Source organism: Furipterus horrens, unplaced genomic scaffold (genome assembly GCF_987537825.1).
Source record: "Furipterus horrens unplaced genomic scaffold, mFurHor1.1.pri manual_scaffold_5, whole genome shotgun sequence".
Taxonomy (NCBI): Eukaryota; Metazoa; Chordata; class Mammalia; order Chiroptera; family Furipteridae; genus Furipterus; species Furipterus horrens.
In genome coordinates this window covers 89119187-89128875 of record NW_028327175.1, presented here as the reverse complement: position 1 = coordinate 89128875, position 9689 = coordinate 89119187, and the positions used below count along the sequence as shown (strand labels likewise).

The 9689-nt window shown below is 36.7% G+C and overlaps 1 pseudogene; it reads left to right on the top strand.

Annotated features, from left to right (window-relative positions):
- The first annotated feature begins 3924 nt into the window (after positions 1-3924).
- Positions 3925-4527, top strand: LOC150008914 (transcription elongation factor 1 homolog pseudogene; annotated as a pseudogene).
- The last annotated feature ends 5162 nt before the right edge of the window (positions 4528-9689 follow it).

The following is a 9689-nucleotide window of genomic DNA, read 5'->3' as shown; positions in this document are numbered from 1 at the left end:
AGAGTCAGTACTTTAAGAGAAGAGTCTGGCTGAGTGGTTCACAATCCTTTAAATAATACCCAAAGCCTGTCTCATAATCCACTCCTGCTGCCTCTGATCTGAAGATAACTCCAGATACAAGCAGAGACTAAGCTGAAGCATACAAGGCTAGTGAGGCTCTTGACACAGGCATAAAATTTAAACTAGTGCAGAAACACTCAATAATCAGGATAAATAATATTTTAGTGCAGTATTTTAAAAGAAAAGTAATCAAAATGATATAAAATACCTATGATGAACAAAATATCAAAACACTAAAGATAGGCTCACTCACTGTATCATGCCCAGCCACAACTGGAGCATGAGGCAAAAGGAAAAACCAGTAGTACTGATCTTTAAGCATGGAATTTTGCACTGATTTTGATTTTTTAAAATATGATGTATCTTAATTACTGAGTTTTTTGGCATCCCCTCCAATATTGCGTTCAAAGCAGGAGCCTCACTCTCTTGATTCAACTCACCCTAGTCATGACTCTGACTCAGGGCCCTTATGGGAAAGCCTATGATGTTAGCAGTTCTATATTACATTTGTATTATATGAGCAGGTCTTTGACTTTGTGGAATTATGTAAAAAAGAAAATTCTCATTTATCAGCTTTAGAGATTTTTTAACTTTTCCAGTATTATTGTCCATTGATGCAACTTTTTTTCTGTACTACTGTATATTTATTCTTATTTTTTGTTTTTGTTTTTGTTTTTTCCCAGTAGAATTTTAAAAGAGAGGAAAGGTAACTTTATGTGGACACATGTAGTTAGTTGGCCACCTTGAAGTGGAAGCTGGCAACAAACAAAAGCAAGAGAAATATAATGGTAAAATCAATTATTTAAATTAAATCATGTAGTGGGGGGGTGAAATGATAGGTAAAAGAAATAAGATACCAAGACTTATAATTGTTTTCTTAAATAACCACTGTTTTTTTTCTTCAAAAATAATGGAAGAATATGAGGTGTTCATATTTAGATTTTGGAAATAAAAGGTTTGAGTAGAAAGGAAGTAAATAAATTGGGCCTTCTTAATCCAGCCATAAAAAAATAATCTAGATAAGCAGGGAGACAGACTACTCTGCTTCCATTTCCTTTGAAGATTCCAAAGTATTGTATAGAGTCATTAGAAGATACACATAACTGAGCAGATAAAGATTTTTTTAAAAAAACTTGAAGTTCAGGTGAAAAGCATCCCAGGAATGTTGTGTTGTGATAGAAACCTAGACCAGGCACTGCTGGCTTACTTAGCTCTAGCAAAACCCTCCCCTTTGTTCCATTGGAAGCTGAAGTCAGAACACTAAATAACTAATTTGTGTCTGAAACACTGAGGTGTTGAAATAAAAATGTAATGTCTACCATTTATTAATTGCTTAATATGGGCTATAAACGAAGATATGATCTCATCTCATCCTTACAACTCACAAAAAAGTAGGAATTAAAACTCTCCTCATTGTAGAAATAAGAAAACTGAAGCCAGAGAAGTTAAATTATTTGATCAAGAGCACACATTTAACGTTTGCTGAGCTGGGGTCATGCCCAGGCCTCTCTGATCTGAAGCCAGAACTCTCAACCACCACATTACAGTGTTAGCATAGAAGGGTTATTGTTCATCTGTAACGGTAATCGGGCCAATACTACAGTGAGCATGGGCCAGTAAGCAGAGTGCCCCATTGTTTGTTTTTTCAGTCATTTTATTAAAACCTGTTCATTGTGAGTGTGTAACTTCTTTGTACTTCAGGTTCTCATGTATTAAAAACAAAAACAAAAAACAGTACCTAATACTTTTACCCACTCTATAATTCTGTAATGCTACAATTATCAACAAGCCATTTGCTCTAAGTAGGGCATAATTGGAGACCCTGGAGACTTAAAAGGGTAAACCAAGAGAACAAGATTCCAACAGGCATATTCTAAGGAAACAGAGGTAACATTCTTAATTTCATGTAGCTCTTTTTATTTTTATTTTCTCTCTTTCATCCTGAATTACTCTGTTTCTTTGTGTATCAACCTTGCCTTTCTCGCATCTTGTAATAGAACCAATACAATTCAACCGGCCTTGTTTCCTCTACTCAGCATTTCCCACCTTTAAAATTAAGCCACCTTTGGATAAGCAAAATACATGATGCCCAACCTCAGCCTGTTTCATACATCTCCTTAGGGGGGCATGCCATCTTCTCTCATCCCATGAGAATCTCAGGCAGCCTAGTGAGTTACCTTGTCAGCCAAAAAAATGTTTGCTGAGCTCTGCTTTCTGGAGTTTGTTTTTATTACAATTACATGTTGTCAAGGAACTTCAAATTAAAAGAATGAGATCCCATTTCACAACCATCAGACTAAATTTTGAAAGTACTGAAGAGGGTGTCAGACAGCAGGGACTATCATAAATTGCTTGGTGGAGAGAAGAGAAAATTGTACAACTACTGTAGAGAGTAATTTATCAAAATAACAGAAATTTGTGCCCTGGCCAGTGTGGCTCGTTGGTTGGAGTGTTGGCCCATAGTTGAGGGGTTGCAGGTTCGATTCCTGGTCAGGACACATACCTAAGTTGCAGGTTTGATCCCCGATTTCTGGTCTGGGGGTGTACAATTCCCCTGTCTGGCATGTTCAGAATGCAACCAATCAATATTTCTCTCTCACATTGATGTTTCTCTCTCTCCCTTCTGCTCTCTCTAAAAGCAATGACAAAATGTTGAGGATTAAAAAATTTTTTTTGAGGATATGCATGCCTTAGAACCCTACAATTTCACTATCATGCATGTGCACCCAAACACATTCTGATAATGTCCATGACAGTATCATTAGTAATATAGAAAAACTGTAACTAACTTAAATGTTCATCAGCAAAGGAGCAGATACATGAACTGTGATGGATGCAAACAGTGAAATACTATTCATCAGTCAAGATGAATGAGCCAGAGCTAAGTGTAACAACATGAATAAATTTAAAAGCATAATAATGAAAGCAATAAAAACAAGTTGCAGAATGCTACATACTATATGAAGCTATTTAAATAGTTTGAAAACACGTGAGACAACAGCATATTTTGTTTACAGACATATAATTCAAAAATTTCAAAAAGAACTTGGAGGATAACAAACAATTAGGAAAATTGCTACTTCTGGGAAGGAAGTGATTGGGTTCATGGGGCAGAGAGTTTCAATAATGTTTATTGTCCCTAATTCTTAAGTGGATAATGTATACATGGTTACTTGTTATATTATTTTAATAGTTTTATGCATGACTTAAATATTCTATAATAAATGTAAATATATTTTTATTTTTTAAATATAAAATTATGATATGTTTTAAATTTACACACATTTTTCCCCCTAGACACTGAGGTATCCCCAATGAGAACGAGAATCACTGCTCTAACCGATCTACTTACATTTAATTTAATCATCTAACATAATTTTATGTGTCAACAATGAGCTTAACCAAGTACTGCTTTATGGCGTTTACCACCATTTCCTTCCCCCTTGTAGGGGAGCTCAAACTTTCTGGGAAATGGTGCAGCCAGGAGAGTAATCTAATTATCTGTTTGCTAGATTTCCAGTCTCAGCAAATTTACCCAGGGCTTAGGGCTGCTGAGAGGAGCAACAACGACTTACTCAAAATCAAAAGAAAAGCTTTGGTCAGCAGCCCCCAGAACTCACAAGTACAGAGACTTGAAATAACCCTTAACTATGTCATTCAGATTCTTTTCCTTCCTGACATTGTTCTTTGTGTCCAAGCTGCTTGGTAAGCTGCCACCCTAAGGGAAACTAGGGAAGTACTGTGTGGCCAGGCCTCCAGTGATTCTGTACTTCATTTGCCTATGAGTTTCCTCAGTAAAAGGTCATTAAATAAGGTTTGGTTTCCACTGCCAGGATAACAAGAATCATTTTAGACTGTCTCCCGGATGAACGAGGCTGTCGCAACGAGGGAAGGAGAGTGCAGGTTCACCCTCCAGCAGACATGGGGCGCAGAAAGTCAAAACGGAAGCCTCCCCCAAAGAAGAAGATGACAGGCACTCTAGAGACCCAGTTTACCTGCCCATTCTGCAGCCATGAGAAATCTTGTGATGTGAAAATGGACCGTGCCGGTAACACTGGAGTCATCTCTTGTTCCGTGTGCTTAGAGGAATTCCAGACACCCATTGCATATCTGTCAGAACCAGTGGACGTGTATAGCGATTGGATAGACGCTTGCGAGGCAGCCAATCAGTAGCAATGCAGAGGACCCACCCCCTTGGCAGCCCTGCTGCCATGGACCAGCCCACTGAGGACCTGGCTTCTTCAAGGGCCAATGTCTTAACATCCTGGGTGAGGGCAAGCCCTGCAGAGACAGCCTCAGGACCCTCCAGCCTTCTTGCCCATTTGAACTGGACTGCCTGTCCTCCTCTGCCTTCCAAGGATTGTGGCCTGTGATTCAAAGCCACAGGCCCCTCAGTGGGACCCTTGCAGGGTGGCTCTGGTTCATGTTTTTATAATTGCTTTTATAGAGGATGAAGGAGCTGGGTTGGGACAGCTGCTGGTCATGAGCCCGTAAATAAAGCAGCTGATGCAAAGAAAGAAAAAAAAAGAATCATTTTATACATGGCTTGGCCTCCACTGAGAACTTGGACTCCATTTCCTCAGAGCACTACAATATCCTTGGCTCCTTCACGCTTGTGGTTGAGTAATGCCCATCATTTCACATTTTCTGCAAGAATTCGCAGCTCAGGAACTCAATTTTTTTCTCTTGAACTTACTTTTTTTCCTCTTGTACTTATTTACTTAACTTTAATAGCCTCTCCTAGGCAACTTCAGTGCATTTCCCACCCGCCTCACCTCAGCTACACATTTCATTACCACATTAGCTCATTTTACCTCTTTTACTCAAGTGCTATCTTGTGGAACAATTCTTGGGTAAGAGCTCTGATTCATTAAGTATATCACTTCTTTTTCACTGCTGACAACCCTGTTGTTTTCTCTCCTTTCCCTGGATGGGATCCCAAGGGCCACCACTGAAATCCTTTTTTTGAAAATACCTTCAATTCCCTGGCATTTCTCCCTCCATTGTACTCACTTAGCAAATACTGGCTTTCATTAGATCCATATATCTGTCTTCTCTATGGCTGAATCCAAGCAACTGAACATTGCTGCAGAAAAGTCGCACAATTTGTTGAATGAAGTCACTTTAAATACAACATAAAAATCTCAAGTAGAATTTAAGTTTTCTTTCTCAGTCTCCAAGGTCACTATTTCATAATTTTTTCTCTACAGATCTTAAGCTTCTCATTCCTTCCATTCCCCTTCACATTACTTACAACTTAAAATCTTGCCTGATACTTGAGAAAATAAAATCAATAAAATTAAAAATTTCTAATAGTCAAGAAAATATATCTACAAACCCAAATTTGTACTCATATGCTCTATTTCTTTCCTGATAGAAAGATAGACATATCCTTGCCTCTATTAATAGCCAATCTATCCACTTGTGTTGTATATCACTTCCTATTTTGTCTTCTCAAGGGCTTGTCTCTGGGGTTTCGTAGTTATCTATTGTTGCATAACAAATTCTTTTGAAGCATAACAGCCATAAACAGTGAAGGTTTATTATTTTACAGATCCTAAGGGTCAAAAATCGAAGAGTAGCTTAGCTGGGTAGATATGGGTCACATTAGCAGTCAAGCTATCTGAGAGCACAGTCATTACATTGCCCGATTAGGACTGGAGGAGCCACTTTCAGGCTCATTCACATGCTTTTGGTTTAGGTTCCGCCTGGTTCTTAGTTGGAGACTTCCGTTTCCCAATACCTGGGCCTCTTCATAAGGCTGCTCACAATATGGCAGCTTGCTTTTCTTATAGCAAGTAAAGAGAATAAAAGACTGAGAGAGACAGAGACAGAGACAGAGAAAGATGAGACAGAGAGAGAGAGAGACAGGGAAAAAGAGAGAAAAAAAGTAGAAGCTGCAGTCTATTATAAAATAATTTGGAAGCAACCACTCCATCACTTCTCTTGTATGTTCTTAGTTGCTATAAAATAATAGAAAAAAATACATATTGTTCTCTGCCTCTGGTTCCTGGCACAGAGCTCCTAAAATCATTGCAATTTCCTAAGTGATAAGAGTATTACAAGCGTGTTTTATTTCAATATTTGGTCTTTGACCCCAGCTTCTGGCACAGAGTTCCTAAATCCCTTGGAATTTTCTGGGAGTAACAGTGTCTTTTGTTCTAATGGGGTGACGCTTGATGGGCTTCTAGTTGGGGATTGGTCATCAGAACGACCAAGCCAAAATTAGAAGCTTGATATTTTCAGCTTAACCCCTCATTCTCCAGAAAGGGGAGAGGAGATGGAAATGAGTTAATGGTCAATCATGCCTATATGATGAAGCCTCCATAAAAATCCCTAAAGTATGGAGTTTGGAAAACTTCTGGGTTGGTAAATACCTGGAGGTCCTGGGAGAGCGGTTCCGTGCCCTGTGTATCTCCTTCATCTGGATGTTGTCTGATCATAGCCTTTCCTGAGTCCTGTGAGCCACTCTAAGCAAATTAATTGAACCTGAAGAGGGAGGTCACAGGAACCAATTTTTCTAGCCAATTACTCAGAAACACTCATGACAACCTGGCTTTGAGATCAGCTTCTGAAGTGAGGTGGAGGCAGCCTTAGGGAACTGAGCCCATTTACCTGGAGGGATCTGATACTGTCTCCAGGTAAATGGTGTTCGAATTGAGTTAAATTGTAGGACACCCAGCTGGTGTCCCAGAGAATTGCTCGGTGTGAGAAAACTCCATCCATACACAGCTAGTTTCAAAAGTGTTGTGAGTATGGTAATAGTGTGAGAGTAAAGCAGAAATTTGTACTACTCAGTCACATGGCCAAACCCATTGTAACTTGTATGGTCTATAAAGAGTATGAATACCAAGAGGTGGGATTGCCAAGAGTCATCTTGGAGGATGGCTGCCTCATACAATTGCCATTGTGCAACCTACATTGTAAATATCTCTCTTCCCATTGGAGCATTGCCATCAGCATACAAAGTTGCTCCTATGAAAAAAAACAAAAAAATAAAAAACTTCCATGGCCTCACATTCCGCTTCATCTGCCACATAATCTATGTGCCAAATCAAACCACCAAACACTGCAGGACTTGTTAATAACCACTATAGGGCTATAGCCCTTCTTGTTCATTCTCTAATCCTCTCCTCTGTCTTCTGGCCTCACTAGTCCTCTGAAATAATTCCTGTCAAAATCAGCAATGTATACATAAAGGAAATAAATCAGCAGTGATTTTATGTTACCAATTCTAATGGATCCTAATCAGCCGTCATCTTACCGTAGCTGCTAGCAGCATTTTAAAGTATCATTTCTCTTCTGGTTTGCATGCAGAAGTGAATTTAGGTTTTGTGAGACTTGAAACTTATGTGATTTTGGCCCACCTATTTAAGAAAAAGAATAAAAATTATAATTTTAATATTAGATTTTAAAGTAAATATTTATTAAAAATAAAAAATCAATCAAAAAAATGCAAACATCTAAAACTCAAAAATGCTGCCAACCCCAGGTATGAAATATACCACAACACCTTTTAAAATTTTTTCATACAGTTTTGGTTGCATATTTTTATTACCTCTTCATGTAATATTGATTTGATATATTACTTTCTAGAATGAGAATAGAAAGATAATTTAGCTTCTCTTCTGGAATGGTTGATCAAAAAATCTTTCTTATTATTTTTGTTTTAGAAAATTTTCTTTTCATTATAGCAATAATGATTAAACTATGACTTGTTTATTTAAATAGCTCTGTATTTTTCTTCTTTGGTATCATTTTTCACTAGGTATCATAATATAAGTACCCCTTATTTTTACAGCCTTTAGCCTCCACATAAATATGCCCTTAGATTAAAAGGCCATGTTCTTAAAACAGAGAAAATACGCATGTTTCCACTTGCCCATTACGCCACACAGCAATGATATTAGCCTTTTAGAGTATATGTCAAGTTATCAATCCAAGTGTGTACTGAATCAAAGCTGAAATTTGTAGTGCCTCTAATGTGTAATGAAGTTGCATATTTTTCCATGCATTCACTCAAGCATATGGGTTTTATAATTGAACTCAAGAGATTGTATTTTGGATTCTTTTCTGCTCTAATAAAAATGTACACATACCAATGCTTCTGTTCTTATTTGGAGACACAATTGGTCATCTGTTATAGAGTGTAGATATGCTTTCATTACTCTGTTGAAAGAATAGTCATGATAACTTAATTATGCAAAGTAGCATCACTAAATAGCAGTTTATATTATATCCACATATGGTCATTTTGAAAGAATTACATAATGATATGAACTATCAGTATGCAGAACAAATATCATTGGAACAAATATGCTTAATATTTTTGAGGAGGCATGTAATTTAATAGCATAGGCTTAGTTTTAGTGTTATTGTTCTTAACCAGGCTTTCAAACAAATGCTCACATTTATATGAATGCTTAATTTGTAGACTTACAGAATTCTCAAATTACACTCAAAAGCAAATATTTCTCAAAATATTACTTGCAATGTATTTGTTATTTATTGAGATTAAATATATTTAAATCAGATCTGGCAAAAGAGTAGTAGTAATCAGAAAATTCATTACTCTTTTTAGATAACCCTGAAATATTTGGATTAAAGTTAGATCTTTGGCTAAGTTTATACTTAATGGTTGTCATCAATGTGCAGTGTAACTTCAAAGGTTGTGATAATGTAAATTAAATTTAAGTGGTTTTAACTTTTCTCATGCTTATTGTTCTCACATGTGACCAAACCATTAATTGGAACAACCATTATTATAGTCTTCTAATCAATGAAAAGAAATTAACACTGAAATAATCAAAACCATCAAATGGACATTTTTAATTTAAAATTGTTTCCTAAAAAAATGCTTTTAGGATATTACAATAATTAATTAGGAAATGAATGGAGTATATATTTGTTATTTCAGATGAAAACATCATAATTGCTCAAATTTATTGAGCATTTACTTCTCTAAAGTGTCCATTTCTACAAGTGTTAGCATTATATCTTCACAACAACCTAATGGAGGAAGTACTATTATTTTCCAAATTTCACAGAAGAAGACACTGAGACACAACAGGCTAGTGAAGGGTAAAGTGAGATTCGAGCCCATGAAGTCTGGCTCTTAATGACCAACTAGTATCATCTTCAAGAAGTCAGCACTGACTTGAAACAATCGTCTAGACAACTTACTGTCTTTTCAAGAAAATGTTTAATAGCGTAAAATTTGTTTTGTCTTATATGACATTGCATTTTATCTTTAAAATTATAAGAAATGTCCAAAGTCTAACTCTGTTTTTAAAGTACAACATTCCTGCATAAACTCGAAATTATCATGTTGGTCCTTTCGCTTTATCGCTATTTCTTTATAGGATATCAGGTTTCAAAAACCTTTCCCTCTTTTGTTCTCCATGTTCAGCACCAGTTGTCTGCTCCACACCAACCAAGTAAGGAGAGTAGATATCCTTGAGTTGCTCAGCCAAATATTTTGTGTAAACAATTATATTTATTAAAATAACCAAATGGATTTTCTGTCTATAAGAAAAGACATTTTGAAATCTATATGCTTCTCGGTCAAAGTTTATGTCAATAAAATGCTCAGTACAGTGGAGATTTGGAAATCATCCAATTAATTTGAT